Raw genomic sequence first — 10,903 nt, 5'->3', positions numbered from 1 at the left:
GTTCTTACTATTTAAAAAAGGGGTTAGTTTATATTGCGTTAGTAAACCCTTCTTTATAATAACCGTCCTTTTACTTAAAGTGCACTAAAGCAAATATTTATTTATCCTATAATGTTCGCTCTTTCTTTAATACTAAATATATATAACCTATTACTCTTAATAGTCGTCTAGTTCCCTAGTTAATTTATCTTAGGGTCTTATATTTAATTTACTGCTATATAGCTAGATAATAAACTGTCTATTGCTCTGGCGGAGTTATACTACTTTTAAAACACTAAATAAGAGGCTGCCGATACTTAGTAACGGGCCCTTAAATCTCGTTTAGCGGCGTCTACTTAGTTAATCCGTCTTAAAAAGGGTTATAAAAAGGTCCGTTTTAAGGAGTAAAAGCTTATAGAATAAGGTCTATAGGAACTTAGTAATAAAAAAATAGATTCTCTTCTAACTAAAAAGGAAATAGATCCGAGTAGTTCGGCAACTACTCTTCTTAGGTTCCCCTTAGGTAACTTATTCTTTAGCGATCCTTCTTCATTAATGCTACCTAACCTAATTTTTTCTAATACTCCTATACCTTTTCTATAGTATTTTTTTTAAAATTTCCTAGTAGCTTCTAGGTAGTCTTATTATAGCCTATCTACCTAACCTTATACTATATTCTATTATTAATATCTTTATAGCTAATAATCTTTAAAACTTACTATTTATCCTCTTTCTGTCCTTTATATATATCTACTTTATAAACTAATAGCTTAATATTCCTATATACTAGCTCTAGTATTGCGATATGCTATATAGGGTAGATCTTTATTTTAGCTAGTAGGTTTAACTTAAACGTAACNNGTNAAATNCTNTANNTAATTNTAAAAGNTCNTAGTCTAANNTNNTNNAANTTNTTNCTTANTNNTNAACTCTTNAANTTTTTNTATAGTAGCTATACTTTATCTCCCTCCTTAAGATCTAGTCCCTTAGATCTCTTAGCATTATAGTATTTTTTTTATTTTCTTTTATACCGTTTTTACTAATTCTATAAGGTCTATATAAAGATTTATTAGTATCTTTATTTTTTCTTTAGATATACTACTTATTTTCTTTACTTATTATAGTAATAACAATATTCTTAGCTTATATCCATAATTTACCTTGAATAGTAATATGCCTATCCCTTTTTATAGTGTTGTGTTGTACGCAAACTATATAATTAGTAATAATAATACCTAATTGTTCTGCGCGTAATTAATATAGTGTCTTAAATACTGCTTTAGTGTCTAATTTAATCTTTCCGTTTAACCGTCTGTCTACGGATAATATACGGTAAAAGTTACTGCTTTAACTCCTTATTCTGCTAAGAATACCTCTTAAAATACTACTATAAATCTTAAATCTCTATCTAATATAATTTTATTTAGTGCTCTATATCTTATAAATACTTCTTTAATATAGATTCTAGCAATATCTTCTACTAATATTTCTTCTATATATACTATAAAGTATCCCCACTTTATAAGCTTATCTACTATTACTAAAATTGCGTTATAATCTTANCTAGTAATAAGGTCTCTTAATTTCGGCAACTTAATAATAAAGTCCTATAATATAACCTCCTATAGTCTCTTTAGTATTTTAATAGGTTATAGCCCTCCGTACGGCTTATACCTTATTAGTTTATTTCTCTAGTAATCTAGATATTCCTTTATAATTTTCCGTACTAAGCCCTAAATTTTATTAATAATATACTCTTCCTAGAGTCTTAACACTAAGCCCATAGCTCTATTATATCCTTAAGTTATTCCCTTATAGAAATCTTCTATAAAATGTTCTACTATACTTCTTAGGATATACCTTACCTCTCTATACTTATATAATATTTCTTCCCCTAGATATTCTAACTATTCCTTTAGTTATACTTTAGAGATCTTCTGCGCCTAAAAGCTCTCTAATAACTCGTAAACTCTATCTAGTTTCTCTTAAGTTGCTATAATTTTTGGATAATTAAACCTAATTAGTCCATCTATATCTTTTCGCAGTAAAGCCCCTAATAGCTTCTCGTTATTTTATAGTTTAGCCTTTTAACTTAAGGCGTCTGCTTATATATTGTCTATACCCTTAATATACTAAATCTTAAAATAGTATTCTATAAGTATCTCTGCCTATCTAACCTATCTTTAGTTAAGTTCCTTTGTTATTAGAAATCCTATTAGGTTTTTATAATTTGTTTTAACTATAAATAGTTTTTCTATGCCTTATAAGAACGCTCTCTATTCCTTTAATACTGCGACTATATCTAATAACTCCTTATTATAAATGTTATAGTTTAGCTTTAGTAGTGTTATTTTCCAACTATAATATGCTACTAGGTACTATCTATCTTAATATTTTTTATATAAAGTACGCCCCTAGTATAAAGTCTAATATATCCGTTTTTATAACCGTTTCTAATCCTAGTTAATAGATCTTAAGAATTGGCTTCTAGGTAAATAACTCTTTAACTTTCTTAAAGAGCTCTTACTATTCCTCTCCCTATACCTATAGTTCTTCTTTCTTTATTAATTATATAAATAGTTTAATATCCTTTAACTATTGCGCTATAAACCTTCTATAGTAATTGCAAAACCNTAGGAANAATCTTANNTNNNTAANGTTCTCTAGTTNTTACTAATTNACTATAGCCTTAATCTTCTTTAGATCTATACTAAGTTAGCCTAGTTTAATAATAAATCTAATAAAATCGGTTTTCCTAGTAAAGAACTCGTATTTCTTAATTACTACTAGTATCTATTCTTCTTATAGTCTCTTTAAAACCCATTTAACTTATTTTCCGTATTCTTCCTTAGTTATTAAGTAGATGGTAATATTATTAAGATATACTATAATAAATTTATCTAAGTATTCTCCTAACACGTTATTAATACGCTTTTAGAATATTACTAGTACGTTTATAAGCCTAAATTATATAACTAATAGTTTATATAGTCCTTCCTTTAACCTAAAGGCTACTTTCTATTTATTGCCTTCCTTAATTCTAATCTAATAGTACGCCTATCTTAGATCTATCTTCGTAAAGATTTACGTATTGCCTATTCTATCTTAAATTTCGCTAATTAAAGGTAAAGGATACCTATCCTTCCTAGTAATGCTATTTAACTATCTATAGTTAATATACAGCCTTAGTTTACTATTCTCCTTTAATACGAATAGTACTGGATAACCTACTAATAACTATAATGGTTTAATATATCCCTTTTATAAGTTTTCTTAGATAAACTCTTTTAATGCTTTACCTTCTTCTTTAGTAAGCTTATAGATTAGAATTTTTTTAGACTTATTCCTAGTTCTAATTCTATCTTATAGTTTTATACTATATACTTTAATAGTTTCTTACTTTTTAGTAACTATAGTTTCTTACTATACTTATAGTATCTCTTTAGTATATAACTTAATCCTTTTTCTATTTTTTTTATAGGTTGCCCTTACTTAGTACTATACTAACTTAGCTTATTATCGNATNTTANNTTATTAAGTATNTCTAATATTAACCTANCCTATAANCNAATTAATNNTTANATTATATTNNTATAACTAAGGCATTCCTAGTACTGCCTTATTATTCCCTAATAGTAATATATTAAAAGATATCTTAATTTATCTTCCCTTAATAGTTAACTAAATAGGTTCTATTTTAAGGTTAATAATACTTCCTCCGTAGGCTATTGGATCTCCTGAAATTATTACTAATAGGTAAAAGTGCTTCTTCTTCCTATATAGTAACCCTATTCTTTTAACCGCTATTAGTAAAATATAGTTCCTTATTACTCCACTATCTATTAATACTTTAAACTGTTAATCTTGCCACTTAACTTATAAATTTAGATACTATCTTTAAATTCCTTTAAGGGTCTAAGGCTCTATTACTAGTTCCCTCTAGTTTTATAGGCCTCTACTTTTCCTAATTATTGGCTGCTTAATCCTATTTATACTTAGTCCACTTTTAGCTAATACTTAGTTTACTTTTTATCTTTAATATACCATAGACACGTATTCTTTAGGCATTTCTACTACTATTATCTATCTAGGTATTCTTCTATAAGGAATCTTCCTAGCTAAAGTATTAAGTCCCCTTAGCTTTATTGTAACGGAACCTTATAGCAAGAACTACGGTGGGTCCTGTTATTAGGCTAGGTGTGTAAGAAATGCAAGTAATAATAGTTGATAAGAAATAATAACTGGTGGAGTGGTTGCCTAATAGATTAACTCTAATTATATTCTGAGAATTACTATAAGGAAGGAACTATCTAAGTAGGGACTAAGGGTCCTTAAATACACAACCGTACTCCTATAAAATCCTTCTTGTATATAAGGTACGTCTTATATATAAGGTACGTAAGTTCCTCTTATTTCTCTTGTTTAATACGTAGCATATTATATAACCTTAGTTACCATTCCTCATTATATAGCTCTATCGGCTCTATCCTAAACCGTACTTAAATTAACTAACTAGCTTCTTTCGTCTCTTCTCTAAGTAGTTGTAATATTATACTTAAAGCGTCCGTAACACTATCTCCCTCCTCTTTATCTTTATCCTTAAAGATTTAAAATATCTCTAAGTTGTTTACTAAAGGTATAATATCCATCTAATTAATTTAGTTAATATTATTACTTATTATGCCTAAAGCAATTTCTTCTTTACACGCCTAACGTTGTGCTTACACTATTGCTGCAATATTATCTCTTAGTAAGATTATGCTATCTCCGTATTCTCGCTATTTAAAAAATGGGTTAGTTTATATTACGTTAGCGAGTCTATCTTTATAACAACCGTTCTTTTACTTAAAGTGCACTAAAGCAAATATTTATTTATCCTATAATATTTGCTTTACTTCTAATACTAAATATATGCGACCTATTACTCTTAATAGTCGTCTAGTTCCCTAATTAATTTGTCTTAGAGTCTTATATTTAATCTACTACTACGCGGCTAGATAGTAAACTGTCTTAAGCCCTTATTAAATTAGAACGTTCTTTTTTTTTAATTTTTTTTTTTATATCCAATTGTATTATACTACGTACAATACTGCGCATACAGCCTCTAGGCTATGGCGCTATAGTCCTATATACATAAATCCTTCCCAGGCAGCTTAACATGTACTAGTAACTAAGTAGACACTTTGGTCCGTTTTAAATGCTAGGGGAGTTTTGTCCTGGTATTTTGCTCTCTAATATTTAGTTTNCACCAAGGAAATAAAGAAATCCTNGCTCTTTTNTCTATTTCTGCTNTATTCTGCCGTTCCTAGAGTAGAAAAAGCGCTCTAAAAGATAGATTTAATAACATTTGCATATAAAAACAAAGGGCTCTATATAGTTTGCNAGCTTNNANACAACTACCAGTTATTCCTATACGACTTTTTTCGGTAATGTAACCTATTCTTCTCCTTGCTTAAGAATAGGTAGGGAATTAGTAATTAATAGCTACTCTCCCCAAAAGTAGGCTACTAATAGTATTTTAGAAGGGCGAACCTTGCTACATAAACCCACCCTAGTAGGAAAAATTTTCACAAGGTTGTCTGTATAGGGTATAAATACCAATTTCCCTATACACCTTATATTTTACGTGCTAATGGTAATACGGGCCAGCCCCCTTCCCCTATCCCCTACTATAGCTACCCTAGCAGTACATCGCCTGCGGTGCGCCTGCGGTACGCCTTCGGTCCTCTATAGTTTGATTGCCTATAGCGCGACAGCCATAAACTGGTTGTAGTAGAGGTCGTCTACAGCACGATGGCTGTAGACTGGATGTAGGAGGTCGTCTGCTCTGCAGCAGACAGGTTATAGGAGAGGTTGTCTACTCTGCAGCAGACGGGTTGTAGAAGAGGTCGTCTGCTCTATAGCAGACGGGTTATAGAGGAGGTCGTCTGCTCTGCAGCAGACGGATTGTAGAAGAGGTCGTCTGCTCTACAGTAGATGGGTTGTAGAGGAGGTCGTCTGCTCTGCAGCAGACGGATTGTAGAAGAGGTCGTCTGCTCTATAGCAGACGGGTTGTAGAGGAGGTCGTCTGCTCTACAGCAGACAGGTTGTAGTGGAATCGTTAGTTGTGGTGGCTGGTCGTCTGCTCTATGGCAGACGGGTTAAGGAGGAGGTCGTCCGCTCTGTGGCAGACGGGTTATAAAGGAGGTCGTCCGCTCTGTAGCAGACGGGTTGTAGAGGAGGTCGTCCGCTCTGTAGCAGACGGGTTATAGAGGAGGTCGTCCGCTCTATAGCAGACGGGTTATAGAGGAGGTCGTCCGCTCTATAGCAGACGGGTTATAGAGGAGGTCGTCCGCTCTATAGCAGACGGGTTAAGGAGGTCGTCCGCTCTATAGCAGACTGGTGGTGGTGGCTAGCGTCGTGATGACGCGTCCTCAGGGGGTATATAACCAGCGGCGCCCCTGCGACGACGGCGGAGGAGTAAAGGGAGGCGACGGACGGAGGTCGAAAGGGAGGCGACGGACTAAAACGTTCTTATAATGCGGAATAGAAGGCCCTAAATACTCATATCGCGGCATCTACTCAGTTGCTTTATCTTAAGAAGGTACGTAAAAAGGTTTATTCTAAGGAGTAGAAACTTATAGAATAAGGTTTATAGGAACTTGGCGATAAAAGAACGGATTCTCCCCTAATAGAGAAGAAAATAGATCTAAGTAGTTCGGCAACTGCTCTTCTTAGGTCCCCCTTAGGTGACTTATTCTTTAGCGATCCTTTTTTATTAATACTGCCTAACCTAATTTCTTCTAATACTCCTATACCTTTCTTATAGCGTTCTTTAAATTTTCTAGTAGCTCCTAGGTAGTTTTATTATAGCCTATCTACTTAACCTTATACTATATTTTATTGTTAATGTCCTTATAACTAATAATCTTTAAAACTTACTATTTATCTTCTTCCTGTCCTCTATATATGTCTACTTTATAAACTAGTGGCTTAATATTCCTATATACTGGCTCTAGTATTACAATGTACTATATAAGGTAGATCTTTATTTTAGCTAGTAGGTTTAACTTAAATATAACTAGTAAAATTTCTTTACGTAATTTTAAAAGGTCCTAGTCTAACATAGTCTAACTTCTTACTTAGTTATTAACTTTTAAAAAATTTATATAGTAGCTACATTAGGAAAATATTCGCAGGATGAGATTTAAGTAGACTTTGTTTTTCGCGTTTCGCGTAATTGACATGCAATTTGACTAACTTGACACGCAATTGACCAACTTGACACGTAATTGACTAACTTGATATGCAACTTAACTAACTTAATACATAATTAACCAACTTGATATGCAACTTAATTAACTTAATACGCAATTAACTAACTTGATATATTTAAAAGTTAAATAATACGCAGTTGACCTACTTAACAACTTTAAAAGCTAACTGTATATTCCTTAATATGTAATTGACCAACTTAAAATTTAAATAACACGTAGTTGACTAACTTAATAACTTTAAAAGCCAACTATACATTCTTTAATATGCAATTGAGGTAATATAATATATTATTTTAAAGTTATATGCCAATTGCGTAAATGAATTTTTACTATTTTCTTAGCCTGTAGTATGCTAGCTTATAATATATATTAGGATTAAAATAATTTTATATAATCTTATATAATTTTATATAATCTTATATAATCTTATATAGTCCTATATAGTCTTATATAGGTTCTATGCTAGCTTAGCTGCTTTTGTTATTTGTCCTGGCTTCTATATAATAACGCGATACGGGTTCCTTCTTTAAGAAAGTTGTCCGAGTATAGAGTATTGTATTAGTCCCAATTAATATAATTATTGATATAGTATAAATCTGGATAAGAAGTAGCGGCTGGAATAATATGCGCGCTTTGTAGAATAGATAGCATTGAATAAAAGCAACCACCTCTAAGTACTTGCCTAGTATTTACGCTCGAGCGCGGCTACCTTTTCACCTTAACCATGCTATGTGTTGGATGCGGCAGTCTATAATTTAATGGCTAAAGCAGCTCTACTATAGCTTTAGTATACTGTATATATACACCGTATTTATCTAACCTTTTAATATCTAGAATAGTAATAATTAGCTAAAGCTGGCCTATAAGTCTTCTACCTAACGGTGTGCGGCCCTTTCTAATACGGTTGTTATTATCCATATACTCTTAGACCTATACGTAATTACGCCTCTACTAGTTAGAATATTGCTAATCTAGTGTGTAACGTACTACCTTACTAATTTGGGCCTTAAGGTCGGTTGCATTTTTTCCGTCTCGTTTTTAATAGCGGATAGATGGATGTATTTTAATAAGCAGGCGCTTAACCTATAAAGGATCCTTCTCTTTCTGGTCCATATTGGAGTTCTAGGCACGTTCGCCTTGTAGTTTTCGCCTGCACTCTTGGATAAATACTATAATGCCATCTAGAAACCCTAGGATTTCGCAGTAGTTTGCTATATAAGATATATGAAGCTATGTCTTTAACCTAAGACGCCTCTAGACAAGATCTGTTGCCCTATCTATATCTTCTAAAGGCTACTAAAGCTTTATAACTGCTAAATGCTATATTAGTTAAGTAATCTGTACCTCTAAACGCTGGGAAGACTATAGTATAGAATTACTATTTATAAAAGCTATTTTGTCTTTTATTGCTAGTACTGCTACCTGTCTTAAATTGTAAGAGCAGATTTAAGATAGCGAATCCCGTTTATTTGTTAAGTTATAAAACGCCTTAATAATGTAATGGTGTCCAGCTTCGCTATTTACGCTAGTGTAGTACCCATTTGCGCATCCGTATAGGCGGATATTTTCCTTAAAATGTACGAGGGCATGGAATTTTAGTATATTAAAATGGCCCGTATTAGAATCCTTTGCCTTTGGACGGAAACTTTGAAATACGCCTTTAAGCATATTAATTTGATATAGGGCGTGGTGCATATATTGTAGTGTCTCCTTATTATAGGTGTGATACTAAGCTATAATAACGAAGTTGTATACGGCTCTTGTAAAATGTATAGCATATAGTTCCCTAGACGATAGTAGTGGGGCTAGCATAGCGACAAGTTGACGAACCATGGCTTTTTGTTTATTACCTGTTTATTAAGTAATTTTACTAAATGATAGATTATTAAACCGTTTTAGCCCCGTAAAAGCTGGGATTTATCTAAAATGCTAATTAAGCTAAGCCTCCGTAGATATATTTGTTGTGGTTATCTTTGTCCCTCTTCTCTTTTTTTTTGGCTGGACGACATCGCTTACTAGTTTCCGTACCTATTTAATAAGTCGTATGATAATACCCTTTAGAAGCTGATATAGAATATCTACTATTATGCCCTTATGGATGTTAAATAGGCGATAGTGCCATGTGAAATATTCTACTGGGTGTACCTAGTTGTCTAAGGATGGAAGAATGTTCTCTAGTTGCTGGCGTTTAATCTGTCTTCTTGTCTCCTTATAGGTGCGTAGCAGGTATTGTTTCTTAGTTAAGTTCTTACGCTTTAAAGGGGGGACCTAGTATATAGTGCAGTGCTGTTGGCTTTTGATACCTATGAGCAGCACTTGTTCTTTATAGTCTGCCATTATTCCATATATAATTGGATAACATCGTCGTATAAAATTATCTGTATATTAAAGGTTTATGCCGCTTTCTATAAGATGCTTAATTACTATTATGTTTTAGTTTATAGAATATAGCGTTAGAATACTAAAGCAGGACTTATGTTTAAGTATAGTTTTTATCGCCTTATAATATGCTTTACTTTTTATATTATTATCCTTTTCTTTAATAACTGGCATAAAACCGATAAGAATATTTGCGGGGGATATCTATTGGCGTTGAACTTGTTGGTTAAGATTACTAATGGTAAAATATACCGGCTAGGCCGATTTGTTGCTATGGTGTATTGTTAGCTGGGTTTTATTAACTGCTATAAGTATAGGAACTACTATAGCACCGCTAGGAACCTTGCCTTATGTCTCCTACTACTAGTTACTACTGTATAGCTTATTATAGACTTGGTGGTTATTAGCATTATAGAGTTTCTTTGGTGTATATGCTAGTGCATCTTTAAAGGGTTAATAGCCAATTAGAAAGGTAATTATATTTATAATATCCTAGTAAAGAATATAGTATTTCCTCTGCTTAGAGCCTTTAATATTTAATTCTACTTTACACTCTAATTGGAGCTATTGTTCGTTTTATATGCTAAATAAAATAGCGGTAATTAGTTCCTCCTATTAATTTGTAGATTGGAAGCTAAGTAGGCTATAAAGTGGGCTAAGGCGGGTGTCTTTAAGCAGTGTGTTAACGTCTCCCTTTATGTAGCGAATGTAGTGCAGCTATATTAAAAAGGTGTAATTAAACTCTAAATAAAAAGGATTATATGGTATACTTTGGCTATTGTCGTGTTATTATATGGTAATATCTAAAATTGTCTAGTTAACTTACTATACATTATTATCGGTCTTATACGAAATTGGTTTACCTGCCTTTATATTCTTAGTTGCTTTAAATGTCTCTACTTTAAGTAATAATAATGACAATAGGACGCTTTTCTGATGTAGTATACTACATAGAGGCACCGGGTGGGTATTCTGCTTATATTCTACCGCCACTAAAGCGTACTTGTTAGTATCCGTGTTTATACTATCTAGTTATAATTACGCGTTATCTAACTAGTTAGAGTGGTGGAATTAATCGCAAATTGTAAGTAGTTGGGCCGCAATAAACGTGCGAGTGTTGTATCTCTCTTCGCGTGTTTTTTTATAGACGTGTTAGTGGCTAGGTAGCCGCCTTTTATAGTACCGTAGGTGTTAGTAAAGGCCGCTATAACTTTTAGGGGTATAAGAACACCATAGATAGCTTCGCTGTATTGTCGCTAATTATATATTAAACAATGTGGTATTATTTC

The sequence above is a fragment of the Cenococcum geophilum genome (assembly GCF_001692895.1).
Source record: "Cenococcum geophilum 1.58 unplaced genomic scaffold K441scaffold_32, whole genome shotgun sequence".
Classification (NCBI taxonomy): domain Eukaryota; kingdom Fungi; phylum Ascomycota; class Dothideomycetes; order Gloniales; family Gloniaceae; genus Cenococcum; species Cenococcum geophilum.
This window is presented reverse-complemented; position numbering follows the sequence as displayed.